The sequence below is a fragment of the Rana temporaria genome, chromosome 7 (assembly GCF_905171775.1).
Source record: "Rana temporaria chromosome 7, aRanTem1.1, whole genome shotgun sequence".
NCBI lineage: Eukaryota > Metazoa > Chordata > Amphibia > Anura > Ranidae > Rana > Rana temporaria.
Genome location: NC_053495.1, coordinates 71,168,330 through 71,189,434, shown reverse-complemented (window position 1 = coordinate 71,189,434; position 21,105 = coordinate 71,168,330). Strand labels below are relative to the sequence as shown.

At 44.3% G+C, this 21,105-nt stretch overlaps 1 protein-coding gene across 1 annotated transcript in view; it reads left to right on the top strand.

The window, feature by feature from the left end:
- Nucleotides 1-8,810: 8,810 nt before the first annotated feature.
- TNRC6B (trinucleotide repeat containing adaptor 6B) overlaps nucleotides 8,811-21,105 on the top strand; it is a 512,528-nt gene continuing 500,233 nt past the window's right edge. Inside the window, 2 exon segments of the mRNA XM_040359579.1 lie at nucleotides 8,811-8,899; nucleotides 16,032-16,102. The gene's annotated coding sequence lies outside the window, so the exon portion shown is untranslated.

The window sequence follows — 21,105 nt, the reverse complement described above, 5'->3', positions numbered from 1 at the left end:
CACCATTTACGGTGGCCTGGGAGACAGACCTACAGCAGCCTATATCCCCTATTGACTGGCAAAAATGTTTTATCCTGACTCACAAACTATCCCTAGCCACTAAGACCCAGGAGAAGGGGTTTAAACTGTGTAAGGGATTAGCTCGGTAGCTGGGGTGTGTGACCCCCTGGATGGGTTCACTACACGCTGAATGGTACAGAGAAACAGCCGAAGACGGTTGAAAACACAGAATTTGGTTTATTCTTCCATCTTGCTGGAAACAATTGCAAGCATCCAAATGGCATAAACAAAATCAAACCTAAAATAAACCCTGGCCACTTGGGGTGTCTACCTTCACCACACAGGAACCTATCTATGGAGTCTGGCACAGCCTACTGCTGAGCAGACACTGCTGGTCATACAGCAGAAAAACATATAGTCTTTTTGATTTTTATCACACAGAAAAATCAACAGCACCTCAAGTCTTCAGAAGTATTTCTGTTCACTGCTCTCCTTCACTCAAAAAGCCTCAGGATGCAGCAATCAGTAGTAATCCTCTGGATTACTTATAGAGGCCTTAATTGCCTCATTCTGAACAGCTGAAGTTTTCCAACGCCCTTAAACCTTTCTGGCTACTTCTGCATCCGACGCCTGATAATAATTGGTGTATTGTCTAAACAAGGCAGATATGTATCTCCCATCTGTGACAACACCCACAGATTTACCTGACTTCCTGTCACAACTGCTAAAGAGATGGTACAGATGCCCATCAACTATCAACCATTTCAACTCGGCAGTGTCAGATACCTGCTGGCGGTGTCTTAGATCCCGGGGTACCATGCTCCACATCTGGTGGGAATTCCCTCCTGTGCAGGAGTATTGTCAACGGATTTGCAAACTATACTGCAAACTGATGGTGACCTCTCTTCACCCTTCGCCAGAGGTGGCTCTCTTTTATATATACTCCCTGGCACATTCAAATCCATCAAAAAAGATGTATTACGAGTGGTGATTCCCCGTCATTGGAGATCGGCAACCATGCCTTCCCTGGGGGATTGGGCTACTGAAGTGGACCGCATAAGGGACCTTGAGCGTCTGTTGGCGGAGGAATGTGATAAAAGCGAACAGTTTTCTCACATGGACTTCATGGTCCGTGTTCCGATACTCCTCTGAGTTTATCTCCTGGGCTGAGTGTGGCCTGGATGATGTCGCCCTGGTACCATGTTGGAGTGATTCCTGTCCCCTATCTTTCTGCCCCCTCTTGTCTGCCCCTGCTTCTTTTTTTCTCTTCTATATATCTAAATGAACCCTTAGGAATCCATCAAGCCAACGTATCATGGCTTCGACCTGCCTATTGTTACTGATTAGTTCTATGACCCCCCACGTCATATTTTTCATACAGTTTTTTTATATAACCTCTCCAGCTGCAATGCGTACGGGGCACAAACGATCCCCTTAACTGAAATGAGGTTGACGGTTACAGTAACTGTTTTTTTTTTTTTTTACAGGGATTGCGATCATGAAAGGCCTCATGGTGGTCCTCATACACATGCTTTCAATCCTTATATATGTAACCTAGTCATGTTTTTGTTCTGTCACCGCAATGCCTATTGTTGGTGTATTGTATCACTGTTTGTGACGATATCTGTCTTTCTTTGCCTCTTTAATGAATAAAATAAGATTGAATGAAAGAAAATAGGATTTTTATAACGGCTTACCTGTAAAATAATTTTCTTGACTACATCACGGGACACAGAGGTCCCTCCCCTCTTATTGGGATAATAAATATATATATATATATATATATATATATATATTTACAAAACAATGTATGGGAGGGGTTATATGGGGAGGGGACTTGCTGTCTTGATTATGCCAGTGTCCATCACCTGAAGGTGGGCATATAACCCATATAGTATTTACTATAGTGCTCTGTGTCCCGTCATGTACTCTCTCAAGAAAAGGATTTTACAGGTAAGCTGTTATCAAAATCCTATTTTTGTTGTGATACTGTTATAAACATGGGAAAGATGTGCTACTTTTACAGGCAGACTAAGGAGACCCCCAGGCACGATAATTAAAGGAATATTTCATTTTTTGTTTCACTTTAACCACTTCAGCCCCGTACCATTTGTCAGCTTAAAGACCAGAGGTCTTTTTACAATTGGACACTGCGCTGCTTCAACTGGTAATTGCGCGGTCATGCAATTTTACAAAAAGTTGTCACTAAATGATATATTGCTCACACATGCCATGGTTATATGTGGAATTGCACCCCAAAATGCATTTTGCTACTTCCCCTGAGTACGGGAATACCACATGTGTTGGACTTTTTGGGAGCCTAGCCGCGTACAGGGCCCTGAAAACCAAGCACCGCCTTCAGGATTTCTAAGGGCGCAAATTTTTGATTTCACTCCTCACTACCTATCACAGTTTCGAAGGCCATAAAATGCCAAGATGGCAGAAGACCGCCCCAAGTGACCCAATTTTGGAAAGTAGACACCCCAAGCTATTTGCTGAAAGGAATGTTGAGTCCATGGAATATTTTATATTCTGCCACAAGTTGCGGGAAAATTTCAATTTTTTTTTTTTTTCCCAAAGTTGTCACTAAATTATATTTCTTGCTCATACATCACGGGACACAGAGCCTTAATTACTTAATGGGTTATGTAGTTACCACAGGTGATTGGACACTGACAAACCCAATTCGAATTGAGTTCCTCCCCTATATAATCCCTCCCAAATGGAGAGTACCTCAGTTTTTTTTTCACCAGTGTCTAAGGTGGTTGGTCACATTGAACATAAAGATTAAAGAACATGTGCCAAGAAGAAAAAGCTCTTTTGATGATCTTCTGCGGAGGCCTAGGAGCTATAACCGGATCCATGCCTTGGGCCGATATCAAAAGCCTAAGATGGGTGGTATCCAGGCCTTGTGTAAAGAAGAAACAAGGTTTTCCTGTAATGTCTCTGCGGAGGTCTGGGATCCAGGCTTTGGTGTACTAATGCAACTGTGGCACGAAAAGTTACTGGCAGATTCTTCTACAGGTCCAGGTATGAGGTTCCTCTAAGTGGGAACCCATGGTAAACCTGAAGGTTGGCACAACATTACCCGATGTGATGGGTGAAGGCTGGTCTACTATTTCAGTAGATTTCCTGCGGTGGGGATAAAGGTAAGAGGATTTTTTTATTTTTTTGTTATCTTCTGTGAGTAGGATGTCTTACCTGGTTTTCACCACTAGAGGGAGTAGGTTACATACCTGGTGTATTCTTACAAAGTCATCCAGGAAACACGCTCAGTGAAGTCAGTCAGTTTAAACACCACTCACTTCCTCCGCTGCAGGCTCTGCCACAAAACACATACAGGGGTCCCCCAAAGCCCCCTAGTGGTCTGCTCTCCTTCCTCTTTTTTGCCCATGACGACGGACGGCGTGCGTGCGCACTGGGAGCGCGCTTTTGACTGTTCTATAGACAGGTGGAGGGCCGTGGTTGCTCGTGCACGGCACACTTGTGCGCAGGCGCCAAGAGGCTTGTTTTAAAATCCCAGCACGCCAGAGCCTTCTGTAAAGCGGCATGGACACAGAGCTGTGGGCTGTAAGCATTCCTGTGGATTGAACCAGGCAAACCTAAGACTCCTACTCAGCATCAGGTTGTGCAGTGAGCTAATATTGTGTATTGTAAGACTATAGCACAACAGTGATTGCATTTTAGGTACAAGGGCTAGTAAAAGAGGCACTAAGAGATCCCCACTTATGGCTAAGGATTCTGAGCATGCCTGGAGTTTACCATCCCCCTCTGTCAGTCTGGTAGCAGCCTCACAGGATGATCATGTGCCACTGTCTGGTTTTGCTGCTTTTCATATGGCAGATCCTGTATACGTGACTGAGGACGCTTTAAAAGTTGCTTTGGATGGCTTAGAAGGAAGGATTGCTACTATAATCGCAACCTCCTTAAAAGGTGGCAGAAAATGGTGTAGATCCCCTTCATCTGCTCGGGGTCTCATCAGATGAGCATTCTGAGGGTGAAAAATCCCTTTCTGGAGAGGAGGATCAGATGCAGTCTGAGGACTCAGGGGGTGAGAGATTCCTTCTACCTCTCAGTCGCTAAAGATGCAGGTGCCACATTATGCAGAGATGCTTCTATGTCCTCTGTTTCATCTTTGGAATCTTGGAAATTCCCACAGGCTGCATGCTCCTTTCCAGTTCATCCCTTGCTGGATAAACTGATGTATGATGACTGGGTTCACCCAGATGAACTGTTTTCTCCCCTTTATCCCATGGGGGACGGTTTCACTAAGAAATCGGGGGGGGGGGGGGGGGTACCTGCTATAGATGCAGCTATTTCTTGTGAAAACAAAAGCCTGACCTGTCCTATAGACAATGCTCAGGGCTTTAAGGATCCAACTCATAAAAAGCTGGAATCTTTATTGAAAGCCTCCTTCTCTATGGCCGGTGCTGTAGTACAATCTGCAGTTGCAGCGATTGGCATATGTCAGTTCCTCAAGGAACAAATGAAGCAGGTAGTTAAACTCCTCCTAAAGAGGAGATTAAAGTTTGAGGCCCTGTGTTTTATGATTGATGCGATTATGGACTCTGTTCAGCAAGCATCCCGCTTGAATCTCCTGCTGGTACACATGCGCAGGTCCCTTTGGTTGAAACATTGGGAAGCTGAGGCTTCTTGCAAAAGATACTTGGCGGCTTTCCCCTTTGGTGGAGGACGCCTGTTTGGGGATGATTTGGATAAATACATCCAAAAGATTACCGGAGGCAAGTCTACTCTGTTGTACTGGTTCATGCTGGTCCTTGTAGTCCATCACTTTTGGGCGATATGACCCCCCCAAAGTGAAGGACTGCAAGTCCCACTATTAACCCCTCAGAGCTGAGGACGGACCCCTCTCCCCAACTAGTGCAGGACTAATAAAAAATCCCAGCATGAACCCTTGAGATCTAAGGATTTGACCCCCCAAAAAGTGAAGGACTACAATTCCCAGCATGAACCCTTGCAATCAAAGTATGTGAACCCACCCCCACCCCCCCCCCCCCCCAAAATAAGGGTATCGGTAGTTGGACTGCAAATCATCATATTATTTTAATATAATACTGTTTTAAAAATTCCTGTTTTTAGTAAATGCACCAAAAATATCCAATTTAATAGAAGTCTATGAGAAAGCATGGTTAGCCTGCACACTGTCCTGCACCCAAGCCACAGCACAGCAGTGTGAAACCACCCTTAACCCCTTCAATACCGGGCTTTTATACCCACCTCAATACGGGGCCTATTCTGGCACTTCTCTCCTACATGTACAAATCATCATTCTTTTGCTAGAAATTTACGCAGAACCCCCAAACATTATATATGTTTTTTTTAGCAGACACCCTAGGGAATAAAACGACGGTCATTGCAATGTTTTATCTTGCACAGTATTTGCGCAATAATTTTTCAAATGCCTTTTTTTTGGGAGAAAAAATGGTTTTGTTAATTAAAAAATAACAAAACAGTAAAGTTAGCACAATTTTTTTGTAAAATATGAAAGATTATGTTACGCCTTTAAAATTGCGCACACTCATGGAATGGTGCCAAACTTTGGTACTTAAAAATCTCCATAGGTGACGCTTTGAAAATGTTTACAGGTTACCAGTTTAGATTTACAGAGGATGTCTAGTGAGAGAATTGTTGCTGGCACTCTAACGCACGCGGCGATACCTCGCATATGTGGTTTAAACGGCGTTTACATATGTGGGCGGGACTTGTGGGTGCGTTCGCTTCTGCACGCGAGCTACCGGGGACAGGGGCGTTTTAATTTAAATTTTTTTACTTATTTATTTTTTCACTTTTATTTCTATTACAAGGAATGTAATCATCCCTTGTAATAGAAAATGTGTGTGACAGGTCCTCTTTATGGAAAGATGCAGGGTCAATAAGATCCCACATTTTTCCTCCAGGCTGGAAAGCATGAGATCGTGAAAAAAATGACAGTTTTTATGCTTACTAGCCGCAATCGCGGCTTTGTTTACTTCCAGGTACCCGGGCGTGACGTCATCACATCGCATCCGGGCTTCAGACGGTCATAGAGAGGACTGGTGACCATCTGGTCACCAGTCCTCTCTATGCTTCCTAGCCTGCGCCGGACGATTCTTTCTCCTGGCCCCCGATGGCACGGGAGAGCCCGGAGAAGCACCGGATGGCGGCGGGAGGGGGAGTGTCCCCCTCCCGCCGCCTATAAGAACGATCAAGTGGCGGAACCGCCGCTATGATCATTCTTATCGTGCACAGAATCGCCCGACATCGATATTGGGTACATCCCATCATTGCCAATCGTGAAGATAGGGGTAAATTTTGGGTCCTCTATAATGAAGAATGCTCCTTACATTGGTGACCAGTGGGAAGAATGCTCCTTACATTGGTGACCAGTGGGAAGAATGCTCCTTACATTGGTGACCAGTGGGAAGAATGCTCCTTACATTGGTGACCAGTGGGAAGAATGTCCCCTTCATTGGTGGTCAGTGGGATATTGTCTTTGTAGTTTGGGTCACACAAATCCATAAATAGCTGGGCACCCACGGATAAATCAAATGATTTGCTCAAATCGTGAGACAAGTCGTATAAGTGTGAAAGGGACCCCAGGTACATATTAAGGTAAAAAAACATTTCTGTTATTTTTGCTATAATAGTCCATCGGTTTCTGTTCCCCATCACCTGCCACCACCAGCTCTTGCTACCACCACCTGCACCCACCAGCTCTTGCCATCACCTCCACGTCCTGCCACCATCACCTCCTGCCGCCACCATCACCTCCTGCCGCCACCATCACCTCCTGCCGCCACCATCACCTCCGGCCAGCTCCTGCCGCCACCATCACCTCCTGCCGCCACCATCACCCCCTGCCACCATTCCCTCCTGCCACCATCACCTCCTGCCACAATCCTCTCCTGCCCCCACCACCCCCTGCCACCATCACCTCCTGCCAGCTCTTGCCGCCATCACCTCCTGCTCCCACCACCACCTCCTGCCAGATCTTGCCGCCATCACCTCCTGCTCTCACAATCGGCTCTTGCCACCATCACCTCCTGCCAGCATTACCTTCTGCCACCATCACCACACCCTCCTCCTGCCACTGTGCCACCATTACCTTTTCCACCATCACCTCATGCCCCCACCACCTTCTGCCAGCATTACCTTCTGCCACCATCACCTCACCCACCTCCTGCCACAGTGCCAGCATAACCTTCTTCCACCACCACCTCCTGCTTCTTTATTACCTTAAAGCGGGGGTTCATCCTAAAAACTAATTTCTAAGATTAGAGCCAGCATACTAAGGACATTTACTTTCGGCGGGTCTTCTTTTTTTTTTCTCCGTACATACCTTTTTTTTTTTATTCTGATTTTGTCCAGGGCTTCCGCGTTTTGATGACTGCGGGACTGGGCGTTCCTATCCCTGCCTCAGAGTTCCGGGGACTGGGCGTTCCTATCCTTCGGTTAGATGATTGACAGCTTGTGAAACAGGTCCCCTGTCGCACAACGCGCATCACCAGATTTCCGGAAATAGCAGAGCTGCGAGTCGGCATTATACGGCACTTGCGCCCGCCGTGTAGAGCTGACTGCGCAGGCGCCCGGAAGCCCTGGACAACATCAGAATATAAAGGTATGTACGGAGGAAAAAAAAATGACCTGCCGAAAGTAAATGTCCTTCGTATGCTAGATGTAATGGTAAAAAATGTTTTTTTGGGTGAACCCCCGCTTTAAAGCTGGCCTGTGCTGGACTAGGCTGTCATGGATCCGTCCTCTGCCTATGGCGAGTGCACTGCACGAGCCAACGAGTGTCACTGCCAAAGTGTCCCTGCCGAGTCCTCCTGACTCGATCGGCTATTCAAAAATGCCGCCATTACGTAACGGCGCATGCGCCGCCCGGCCGGGCTCGGGAAAGCTTGTATCCGCCGGGCGCCGCATGCGCAGTTACGTAATGGCGCCACTTTTGAATAGCCGATCGAGTCAGTAGGACCCGGGAGGGACACTTTGACAGTGACACTCGTTGGCTCGTGCAGTGCACTTGCCATAGGCAGAGGACGGAGCCGTGACAGCCCAGCGGCCATCTTTTTTACAGGCACCCGATGCTCATAACGGACTTTACGGACCCCACGAAATAGGGGTAAAATTTAAGTGCTGTCCATAAATTAACGGACGGTTGGCAACACAGGTGGAAACGAACAGGCTTAGGTGAGTGAAACGGGGGGGGGGGGCAGTGACAGAAGTTTTTTTCACCTTAATGCATAGGATGCATCAAAATGAAAAACCACGAGGGTTTACAACCCGTAAATCTTATTTTGGAATACCACGTATACCTGCAGACTATGACTAAGCCACAAACAAGCTACATCTACTTGTCACCTCCCACATTTTTCAATGTACCAAAAGAAGACAACATTGGCTTCTGGATTTCTAGAAACCGTGGCTGCGTTCGCCGCTAGGTTTCCTTACACCATGAAATTACTATTGTCATGTTATCAACAACAATTGCGATAGAACACTGTACGATTTAGACCGACGGAACTTCGTTAATCGTCTACCTGCGGTTTGCAAATAAAAACCCTCCAGAAAAAGACGTCATTCCCGCAGTAACAGCCCAGAACGAGGCTTGAAACGCATAACCCCCTTACGTCCTGACGCCACTCTGACATCTTAGTGATCAAAATTACGATCTGGGGGGCGTGAGTGCTGGACAGCCAATAGTGATCCAGGGCGAATGGAATCCTTGCATTTGAAGAGTGGCTCTTACTTTAACCAATCCACGATGGGAAAATTAAAGTTGTGGACCAATGGTGATAGTAAATAGGCGTGTCCCCCACCGAGTCATGTTGTGGTGTTGCTTCCAGAGGGCGGAGCAGGTTGTGGTGCAGTCAGGCAGGGGAGCGCGGAGTTGGCGGAGGTGGGAGTTACCGGGAGACCGGTGAGGGAGGATGACAGGGTATCAGAGTGTGTGGGTGGTAAAGCTTGGAGGTGCGGGACCATTTCCACTTGGTTGTGTTCATGGTGGGCAGAAGCGGGGCTGTGCTGGCCGTGTATGTAGAGGGCCTAGTGTGTGTGACTCATTGGGGAGCCAGGGATTGCTGGAGCGCGCGGTGGGGGTTCTTTCTGGGGGTGGTAGTCCTGCATGTGGCTCGGCTCTATCTTATGTGCATACGGATGTTATTACGGTTCCCATTACCTCTCCTGCCAAGTCATTGCTTTGCGGACGTTGATGAAGTGCTTTCGTGTGTGGTTGTGTGTGTGTGTGTGTGTTTTTTTTAATAATGCTGTCCGAATTGTGGTTTAAGGATTATGGTTGACCAGAACGTTTTACTTAGTTTAAAATTGGAAGGGTTAGGGCCCCTGTTGGATTTTACTTGGTTAAGCAGGCCATACACTACTCAATCTGATTGTACAATCTCTGTAAAGAAGGACTACTTAACTCTTTCTGGAGTCTCCCGCCGGCGATCTCTTCTTCTCTGTGTCTTCATAGAAAGCAGATGGTATAGTGTATGTTCAGTTTTAGGTTGACCATACACCTTACCACCGGATTGTACATTCTCCCTTAGATCTACCAACAACAGTTTATTTGTAAGGGCCTGGGAGCGACTGCATAGAAATTGGTTGCAATGTATAGGTTTTTCCTCCTAGTACATAATACTGGTACATTCAGATTGTAGTGTGTGTGGCCATTCTAAGGCCTGGTTTAATGTTTTTTCATTGTAAAGCCCCTTTCACATGGGGTGTTGTGCCCCGCACAGAGATGCACAGGTGCTGTGTGTGTATTCCCATGTCGGCATCCCATTGTGTCACCTTTATAAGAGATGTGGGTGAAAGTCCTTTGAACATGGTGAGTTTGGGGACCTGCACTCACATGTCCTATAGGGACAGAGCAGCTGTGTGTCCAGATAGACTAAATGGGATGTCGGCACAGGGATACTCGCCGCATCTGTGCATCCCAATGCAGGGCCTTTTTTTATTGCAAATCTCCCTGTGTGAATGAGGCCTGAGAATGTATTTTTTTTTCTATCATTCGTGGTGTGTGTCGCCCCCACAACCACAGTGGCTTGATAGATTTTTCCACCTAGCTCCTTCAAACTTTCTCGAGTGTAATTTTTAAGCCTAGGTTCACACTGTAGTGGGCGCAGGAATGCGTGTAAATCGCATGCATTCCCGCAGCCAAAATGTGCTGCTCTTTAGCAGATGCGTGGGCTTGTCATTACAGAGGAGCGCCAGTCACTTTTCTGAAAATGAAGTCAGCAGCTACAAAAACTGTACCTGCTGACTTTAAATAAACAGGTACTTGCCTTTCCCTGGATCCATTGCTGTGCTTACATGAGGGGTGACTTTCTTCTGTCACCGTCTCATCTTAACTGTGGGGACACAGCTGTGACAGCTTGCGGTTTCAGAGCCAGGTGCCCATTGCGCACTTGTGTGCCCCCGCTGCGCTTTGTGAATGGTCCTGCAGTCTTCTGAAACCTGTGATGTGTCCCGCAATACTGCGGGCCTAGGTAGGAGCAGGTACCCCCCCCCCCCCCAAAAAAAAAGAAAAGGTCAGGGACTCTTTCCCTGCAGGTACAGGAACTACTTTGAACAACATTTGAATATACAGAGAATTTTCAAATGAATTTTACTAGTTAATACCCACCTTGTAATGAAATTACACTGCATCTGAGCACCGCAGACCAAAAACGCTAGTTTCATTCAAACTTGCCAATCTGTAGCTCCATGCTTTATTTTTCTAAGCGATATCTGTGAAAAACGCCCTATAGTATTTCTGGCCGTGGCCATCCTGAGTAATGGCTAACGATTGTAGATATTGGATTTACTTCCAGGAATCCATCTGCCCTTTGCTTAGGCATGCTTGCAGGAGTGCATTGCATTAATTTTTTCCTAAGTTCGCCAACGTTGGCCTTTACCTGTTCTGTTCTCCTCAGATGCTGCAAGAGTATAATTCCAAGCTCTTGGTGGGTGAAGTCCTGAAATCTGGCAACTGCAGGAGTTCAGGTTGTTGAATGTGAAGGTCACAGATGGGTATATTTATTTATTTTTTAGCTGCACTCCGGCTGTGGATTTTATTGCATAATTATAATATGCCGATTATGACCAATGTAAGTATGCGCATACTGAAACTGTGGAGGGCTGTTGTGGCAGTGGAGAATCGCTGTAGCAGTTGGCTAAAGTTAGTATTGCAGTTATTGCTTCTGTCTTCCCATGCTGAGTGGCTGCCATGATGCTTGGTAACCTTTGGGGGGGTGGCTTGCTTGGCATCGGCATCATTAACAGAATGCCATGCATTAGAAAAATAAAAGGTGTTCTGTGAATGGCGCCCTGTAGAGTGAGCCACCCTCTGTGGTAACGATGCAGCAGGGCAACCGTTTAGGAAGCCAGTGGCAATCGCTATAGCAGCCGTGACGACTAGGGTGATTCTCTGCTTTCACAACTACCACACATGGATATAGTATTTGCATACTTGCATTGGTACTATGTAAACAAATCTATACCTAGAATTCAGGTTTAACCTGGGATGGCTACCCACTTTACTGATTTTATGTTCTTTTCAACCACTTGCTGACCAAGCCTTTTCTGTACCTTTTTTTAAAGAAAATTATCGTACTTTTTTTTTTTTTTTAGCAGAGACCCTGGAGAATACAATTGCGATTGTTGCAATATTTTATGTCGCACTGTATTTGCGCAGCAGTCTTTCAACACAATTTTAATTTTTTTTTTTTCAAATACACTTTAATATATTAAACAAAACGCAAGTTACCCCAATTTTTTTGTGTTAGATGATCTTAGGCCAAGTAAATGGGTGCCCCAACATGTCATGCTTTAAAATTGTTCACGCTCGTTGAATGGTACTACAGTACTTAAAAATCAACATAGGTGAGGCTTTAAAAATGTTTTCAGATTACCTGCTGAGAGTTAGAGGAGGTCTTATGCTAGAATTATTGCTCTTAAGATTGCGGTGATGCCTCATAGTTTGAACAACGTCTGCATACGCGGGTGTGACTTGGGTATGCATTCGTTTCTGGGAGGGATGGGGTGCTTTATTTTATTTATTTTTTAGAGGCACCTAATTTTACCACTAAACATATTGACTTGAGTATAAGCCCAAGGTGAGAAATGCAGCAACTACTGTAAGTGGAAAAGACGATCAATTGTGCCCATTTGCATGCCTCATGTACCTGTAACTTTTTTTTTTTGTGTGAGGGGGGGGGACCTTTCTTCGTAGTTTTGTTATAAAATTTTGCAACCGGGTAATTTTCCTCTTTCACTGATGTGCCAGTGAGGCAGCACTGATGGTAAGCTATAGCCAAATGATAGATACAGTGCAGGCCTACTTTGCCGGGAGGGCGCCTATTGATGTCCTCCCGCGATCGTGTGGCACGAGGGGCACTGCGACAGGGCAGCCGATCTGCGTCGAATAACGTACCTAGCTGGTCTGATCTGCGGGTCTCAAATTCCGCCGGCACCCACCGATCATTAGGCAGCGAGCCTATGTAAACAAGTCAGATTGCTGTTCTGTCAGTAGGGAAGGCATGGTGCACAAACACTGGCTAGGCACACAGTTAACCCTTTTGTTGCCCCCAATGTTTGATGCCCTCCCACCCAGTGTCATAAGTACAGTTTATTTAGCAGTGATCACTGTTCGCTGATCACATATCCCATAGTTTGTAGACACTATAACTTTTACGCAAACAAATCAATAGGCGCTTATTGGGATTTCTCTTAACAAAATTGCCCTAAATTGATGAAGAATTTTTTTTTTTTTTTTTTTTTTTTTGGATTTATAGCATTAAAGGGGTTGTAAGGGTTTGTTTGTTTATTTTCAAAATTGGTTACTTTAAGCTAGTGCATTGTTGGCTCACTTACCTTTTCCTTCAATTTCCCTTCTAAATGTTTTTCTTTTTCTTTGTCTGAATTTCTCACTTCCTGTTCCTCCTCAGTAAGCTGTTCTGAATAACTTTCCAGCGCTCGGATGATGGTGGAAAGCTTACTGAGGAGAAATAGGAAGTGAGAAATTCAAACAAAGAAAAAAAACATTTAGAAGGGAAATCAAAGTAAAAGGTAAGTGAACCAACAATGCACTAGCTTAAAGGAACCAATTTAGAAAATAAAAAACGAACCTTTACAACCCCTTTAAGTGTTATATATGGTACAGCGTCGCACGACTGCCAATTGTCAGTCTAGGTTCACATCTATGTGGCTGTGCGTGATGCGTTTTTGAGGCACGTATTTTAAAACAACATTTTTATGTGTTTTTTTTTTTTTATTTTTTTTTTGGCATGCTTTTTTCATGCATTTTGCATCTTTTTTATATTTTTTTCTCTTTAAATGCACTGTAACAGACTGTATATAGCTGCTTGCTAAGGAGGGACCTGGGAAGCCAGCTGCCCCATCCTTGGCAACCGTTGAGTTATCAGTTGTCAGTGATGTTCCCCCCTGAAAGCTCAATGTGTTAAAAAAAAAAAAAGAGAGCTCGGTGCTTTACATTGCAAAATAGCGGTGAAATGCAATAAAAAATTCTGTCTCTTCCCGCTGTTTTCTCCTTGAGCTGCCTCTTCCAGCTACTGTAATTTTCCTCGCTTCCGGTTACACGCTAAATTTTTATTTTATTTGTTTAAAAGCTGGTCTTGTTCCGTTGGTGTCTTTATCTGTTTTGACACCCGCTCTCTGCCGACTTTTTTATAACAATTGGGCGTGGCCATCCAATGACCTTACCCGGAGAGCCCAACTGCTCTCCGGGTTGCCCCTTCATGACAACAGATGAAGACTTTAACAGTAGAAGAGTAGCTTTTTTTTTTTTTTTTTTTTTTTTTTTTTTTTTTTTTTGCGGACAACTGGCGGCGTGGAAGACAGCGGCGGGAAGAGACCGCTAGAGGGGGGGGGGCTTCCAGATTCCAACAAGCACCCCACTGGCAGACCCTGACAATCACTGGCTAGGGTTGTTGGGAAGAAGACCTTGTCCTCATCAACATGGGGGGCAAGGTACTTTGCGGTGGGGGGACGCAGAGCTCTCTGCTCCAAAGCACCCACCCCCATGTTGAGGGCATGTGGAATGGTTCAGGAGGGTTGGGGGCGCTGGCTTGTCCCCTCCCTGACCTGCGGGGCGCCATGGATTTTTGAGGGGACCCTACACCCTTTTTTTTTTTTTTTAACATTTTGCCTGGGGGGGGGCTGTGGGCACCCGGCCATGAAGGCTTCACGAGTCGTGCTGTGCTCTATTGGCCAGGACATCTTCTGGGACACGTCACAGGTCCCAGAAGATTGCTGGCAGGGGGGTGGCGCCTAGGGCGAGAGGAAGTCCCACTAAAAAAGTTGATCTGCTGTACAACCATCCTGTCTGATTTTTGCCAATCCCCTACAGTCAGCAGAGCTGATCGGTGTATTCTAAAGGCAGGGTTTGACAAATTTGCTTGGAATCTAGGAGCCAGCTAAAAAAGTTAGGAGCCAGAAAACGCACCCCGTCCCGACGAGCTGGCGCGCAGAAGCGAACACATACGTGAGCAGCGCCCGCATATGTAAATGGTGAAAAATGACATTCGAATTGCTGCTTAACTTGTAATACCGATGGCCACCGCCAGATGGCGCCAGCTCACATCTGGTGGTAATAACTTGTAATACCAACGGATCACCACCAGATGGCGGCAGCTCACCTTACAAGCCAAGTCGCCAGGACACTATTTCTAGTCGCTATGGCGACCTAGCGACCGGGATTTGTCGAGCCCTGTTCTAAAGGTGAAGAAGTCTCCCACTGTTGCAATACAACAGCTCAGTTATAAGATTCAAGGGATGTGGGGTTTTGTTTAGCTTATTTTTATATTTAGCATACTTCTCTAGTTGTCACGGGTTTGAAGGATTCCTTCCTCAGACTGCATGTTTTAGCTCTCTCCATAGATGCTTTACAAAAGGGTTAAACTCTGGGCTCAAAGAAGGCCACTTTGGAGTAGTCCGGCATTTTGTTCTTGGCCATTCTTGGGTGTTTTTAGCTGTATGTCTATATATGTATATTTATAATTTTTTTTTTTTTTTATAATTTGAAGTGGTTGTAAAGCCACATAGTAGAAAAAAAAGATGATTGCATAATGAGCAAGTATAATACAATTGTTTCTTTTCACACTTTCAATGCTTTTCATTTCATCACTTTTCAGGAGGAATGAAGCATTGGTCAATGAGCTGTAAATCGGTAGTTTTTCTAAAATAATCTGTTCTTACCTGCTCTGCGCAATGGTTTTGCACAGAGCGGCCCCAAACCCCCTCTTTCCGGGGTCCCCTGGCAGTGCTCTAAGATCTATGTTGTACACCTGTTGCCTCCCTCATGAGCCAGGCTGGCTGTGTATATCCATAGACCCACACAGCGCCGCTTGTCCCTGCATCCTGCTCCTCCTCACAGCATTTGATTGAAAGCAGCAGGGGTTAATGGCTCCCGCTGCTCTTGCAAAGTCCTGTGAGGAGAGGAAGAGACGGGCACATCACTTGATCAAAATAGGATTCAGATAAGTATAAGGGGGTGAGAAGCAGATACAATCACAGCCCAAATTTTTGTCCCCCCCCCCTCAATGCAAGGTCTTTTACATCCACTTTAAGGGTACCAACAAATTTGTCAACATTTGTATTTTTTTCGTTTACTTACACCGTGCCAAATTCCATTGTGCTTGATCGAGAATGTTGTCCATTTGCATCTCTTTAAAAACTTTAAAGCGGAACTAAAGTCTCTATACTTGCCTGTCCAACGGTCCTGTGCTGGAATCTTTCTGGTGGCAGTCTTCGGTCCTCTTCTTTGACCGGTGGGGGATAACGTCGGCCATGCACTGTAATATGAGCTGTGCATGTGCAGCTCAGTTTACAGTACTGGTAGGGGCATTTTATCCTTGAAGAGACCATGCATGTGTCTGGAATAAAAGCATGCCTGCTCGTAGGTTTTTATAGCAGGACTTTAGTTCTGCTTTGAAACTTGGTGTTTATATTTGGGGGAGTGTAAATTCTATGTAAACATGTCACATTGACTATGTCACATTGCTTAGCTCTTGTTTTCTTTCTCTTCACAGGGCTTTTGTTTTGCTCTGTACCCAGGATTTTTCACCTTGCTGGCTGTTGTCACGCGGAGCTGGTGAGAGAGGTATGATCATGCATTCCTGCCCTTTTGGTGCATCAGCAAAACCGTTCATCGCTGCACAATGTCTTCAGAGACATTTAAAAAATCTGCATATTCAACCACGTTATGTATACAAAGTTTACTTGCGGTAATTGATGGTAGGGTATTTTTAGTGGATAGAAGAAGATCCTGGACTGCCGCACTCCTTAAAACTATGTCATTATTGTACAAATGAAATCCAAAAAACTAAAGCGATGCAGCAAAATGAAGTGAACAGGAAAAGGTGGCTGACATGTTTCACATCATGTGATGCTTACTCGTAGGGTATTTTTAGTCCTGTAAAATTTGGGGAAATTGTTTTAATCTCAATCAGGTATTTATTTTTCTTTTATTTGAAATCTGTTTACCTTTTGAAAAGTTTACCTCCGGACAACAGGTAGTTAGACAGAACCTCCCAAAATGAGAGGAAATCTCCTCTTAAGGCTGCATTCACATGTGTGCATTGTGGAAATGCGTGCAAAATTAAGCGCTGTCTGACAATGCACAAAAACATGCAAGTCTTTTTTAGCAGACGTAAGGCGGCGCCATTAATGCTTAATGGCAACCCACGCATCTTGCTAATGTGTGCACGTTTATGTCAAAATGTATGGTAACGTATCATGCATTTTGGTGTGGCATGTATTTTAAAAAAGGATCAGGGACCTCTTTGGTGCATTTCTCATGCATTGGGCAGACCTTTTGAAATGACTGGGAATTAATATCCGTTGCACCTGTGTCACGTGAACGGAGTCTTGGACAGTTGTCACAGGACAGGCATCTACCTTGAAAGATTTTACTTCCTACTTAGGAGACAACTAACTTTTTGGATTTACCATCAGTTTTTGTCCTGGAGACAATGTAAGGTAAATGGAGAAAATCAATCGTCTAATACAGGGCTTGACAAATCTGCTTGGAATCTAGGAGCCAGGAACGCGCCCGTCCCGCCGAGCACGCGTGCAGAAGCAAACTCATACGTGAGTAGCACCTGCATATGAAAGCAGTGTTCAAACACATGTTGGGTATTGCCGAAATTGGTAGAGCGAGAGCAATATTTCTAGCCCTAGACCTCTTCTGTAACTCGAAACATGCAACCTGTAGAGTTGTGTTTTTTTTTTTTTTTTTTTTTTTTTTTTTAAACGTCGCTTATGGATATTTTAAAGGGTAAAAGTTTGACGCTATTTCACGAGTGGATGCAATTTTGAAGCGTGGCATGTTGGGTATCAATTTACTCGGTGTAACCTTATCTTTCACAGTATAAAAAAAAATTGGGCTAACGTTGCGTGTGTTTGTGTTTTTTAACCACTTGCCGCCTGCCCTATTACAAAATGACGGCGGCAAAGTGGTTTCAATATCCTGACCCGACGTCTTAAGGATATTGAGCCGCTGCGCGCCCCTGAGGGCGAGCATCGTGGCGATGGTTGTTGCGGGGTGTCAATCTGACACCCCGCAACACCGATCTAGGTAAAGAGTCTCTGACGAAGACTCTTTACCACGTGATTAGCTGTGTCAATCACGGCTGATCACGATGTAAACACAAGAGCCGGTGATCGGCTTTTCCTCACTCGCGTCTGACAGACGCGAGTAGAGGAGAGCCGATCGGCTGCTCCTCTGACGGGGGGGGGGGGGGGGGGGGGGGGGGGGTGTTTGTGCTAGTTACATAATTAGTCAGGTTGAAAAAAGACACAAGTCCAACCACAAAAAAATAAATAAACAAAATAAAAAGCACAGTACAATCCCATACACCCAACTCCATACCCACAGTTGATCCAGAGGAAGGCAAAAAAAAACAGCAGAGCATGATCCAATTTGCTACAGCAGGGGAAAAAATTCCTTCCCGATCCCCCGAGAGGCATTTGGATTTTCCCCGGATCAACTTTACCTACAAATCTTAGTACTCAGTTATATTATGTACATTTAGGAAAGTATCCAGACCTTTCTTAAAGCAATTTACTGAGCTAGCCAGAACCACCTCTGGAGGGAGTCTGTTCCACATTTTCACAGCTCTTACTGTGAAGAAGCCTTTCCATATTTGGAGATGAAATCTCCTTTCCTCTAGACGTAAAGAGTGCTCACTTGTCCTCAGTGTTGACCGTAAAGTGAATAACTCAACACCAAGTTCACTATATGGACCCTATATATATATATATATATATATATATATATATATATATATATATATATATATATATATATATATATATATATATATATATATATATATATATATATATATATATATATATATATAATTTGTACATGTGGATCATATCCCCCCCTAATTCTCCTCTTCTCAAGAGTGAATATATTTAGTTGTTCTAATCTTTCCTCATAGCTGAGCTCCTCCATGCCTCTTATCAGTTTGGTTGCCCTTCTCTGCACTTTCTCCAGTTCTCCGATATCCTTTTTGAGAACTGGTGCCCAAAACTGAACTGCATATTCCAGATGAGGTCTTGCTAATGATTTTTACAGGAGCAAAATTATATCTCTGTCTCTGGAGTCCATACCTCTCAATACAAGAAAGGACTTTGCTCGCTTTGGAAACCGCAGCTTGGCATTGCATGCCATTATTGAGCTTATCAACTAAAACCCCCATATCCTTCTCCACTACAGATCCCCCCAGTTGTACTCCCCCTAGTATGTATGATGCATGCATATTCTTAGTCCCCAAGTGCATAACTTTACATTTATCAACATTAATCCTCATCTGCCACTCAGTCGCCCAATTAGACAGAGCATTGAGGTTGGCTTGTAAATTGGCGACATCCTGTAAAGACGTTATTCCACTGCATAGCTTGGTGTCATCTGCAAAGACAGAAATGTTACATTTGATCTCAGACCCAATATCATTTATAAAGATATTAAAAAGTAAGGGTCCCAACACTGAACCTTGGGGTACACCACTGATAACCTTAGACCATTCAGAGTAAGAATCATTAACCACTACTCTCTGAATTCTGTCTTTTACCCAGTTTTCTATTCATTTACAAACTAATATTTCCAATCCTGTAGACTTTACCTTACACATGAGCCGTGTGTCCACAGCCACGCCTCTGTCCAGGGTTTTACTTACCTCTTCATAAAAAGAAATCGGGATTGTCTGACAACTTCTGTCTTTCATGAATCCATATAAACCAAAGCTCTCAGCCCTTCCCCAAGCTCTCGGCGCTTATGGACACAGATAAACCATTAAAAATACACTAATATAACCAAACCATGCGAGAAGTTATATGCAGATCTATAATGCACCTCCCTCGCAATCAAGCTAATGAAAGAAAGCCTATGGTAGAAAGAATAGTCCCAAACAAGATGTTCTGTGAGAAGACATCTCCAATAGAGACAATCCAGTGATATCCTTAAAACCACCACCACTCGTGCAATGAGCAAGTAAAACGCTGGGTAATAAGCGTTGTATCGTAACTTAAATCACAGCAGGGGTAAAATCCAATCCAATCCTCATTGGATATCCTCTCCCATGTGAGAAAAGAAACACAGTGGCCCATAGCATAATTCCGTTTGGTTTAATAATAAAAAAACAGTAGAATATAAAATGTACACTTACACTTTAGAAGAGTAAGTCAGGCAATACAAGTGACAGCTTTCATCATTCGATCGAATCACAGAAACGAGCATCCAGGGCGGCATCCACCACTCGGTTCAAGATTTATTTCTCCCGCTGTGCTGTGTAATCACACGCCAGTAACGATCGACGTGATGACGTCACTATGATGGACAGTCGTACCAACCAACCCAGGCGCGTTTCGTCATAGAGTTGACTTCATCTGTGGGTGTCATGAATCCATGCTGTCTGTTGCTTAAATAGTTTTTTTTCCAGCAATAACTCATCCATGTGGTCCAGTATCTTCCCAACTATAGAAGTTAAACTAACAGGTCTATAGTTACTTGGTAAAGACTTTGTTCCCTTTTTAAATATGGACACCACATTGGCCCTGCGCCAATCCAGTGGTACTATTCCTGTCATTAATGAGTCCCTAAAAACTAGATACAATGGCTTTGAAATGACAGCTCAATTCTTTTTGGATCCGTAGGTGGATGCCATCTGGTCCAGGTGCTTTATCCACCTTTATTCTGTCTAAATATTTCTGGACCATATCACTTTTGAGCCATTGTGGATTTGGGGCTGTGTCACTCCCACCCCCATTTTGGACATGAGCCCCCCCCCCCCATGCTCCAATGTATACACAGAGCTGAAGAAAGCATTTAATAAATTAGCCTTCTCTTTGTCCCCAGTCACCCACTCTAGATTATTTTGTAAAGGGCCTACATGCTCAGACTTCACCTTTTTACTATTAATATATTTGATGAATTTTTGGGGGGTTTGTCCTACTATCTTTTGCAATCTTTTGTCGTCCGTTTTGAATTTTTGCATCCTTGATTTCCTTTTTACATATCCTGTTATATTCTTTGTAACATTTAAACGACACTAGTGTTCCTTCATTTTTATATATATTTTTTTTTTTAAAGCTATTTTCTTATTGTTTATAGTGTTTTTTTTTTTTTTTTTTAACTTTGACCGTAAGCCACATAGGTTTTATCTTTAGCCTTTTAAACTTATTGCCCATGGGAACATACTTTGTAGTGAGTTCATAAATGGTCTTCTTGAAGAATTCCCATTTTTGTTCTGTGTGCTGATCGCTTAGCACAGCCTCCCCGAGGATGCCCACCACCAGGTATGCCACCCTAGACTGCCAGGGATGCCAATCAGTGCCCACAATGGGTATAACAGATTGGCAGGCATTATGGTTTGGCACTGATTGGCATCCATCAGTACAATATAATACAGTACGTCTGTGCCCCCTATTGGGGCCTGTCCGTGCCCATCAGTGAAGGAGAAAAAGTACTAATTTACAAAGTTTTTGTAACAAACAAAAAAAAAAGCATTTTGTTTTTCAAAATTTTCTTTTTTTTTTTTTTGCAGAAAATTATCCCAGAGGTGATCAAATACCACCAAAAGAAAGCTCTATTTGTGG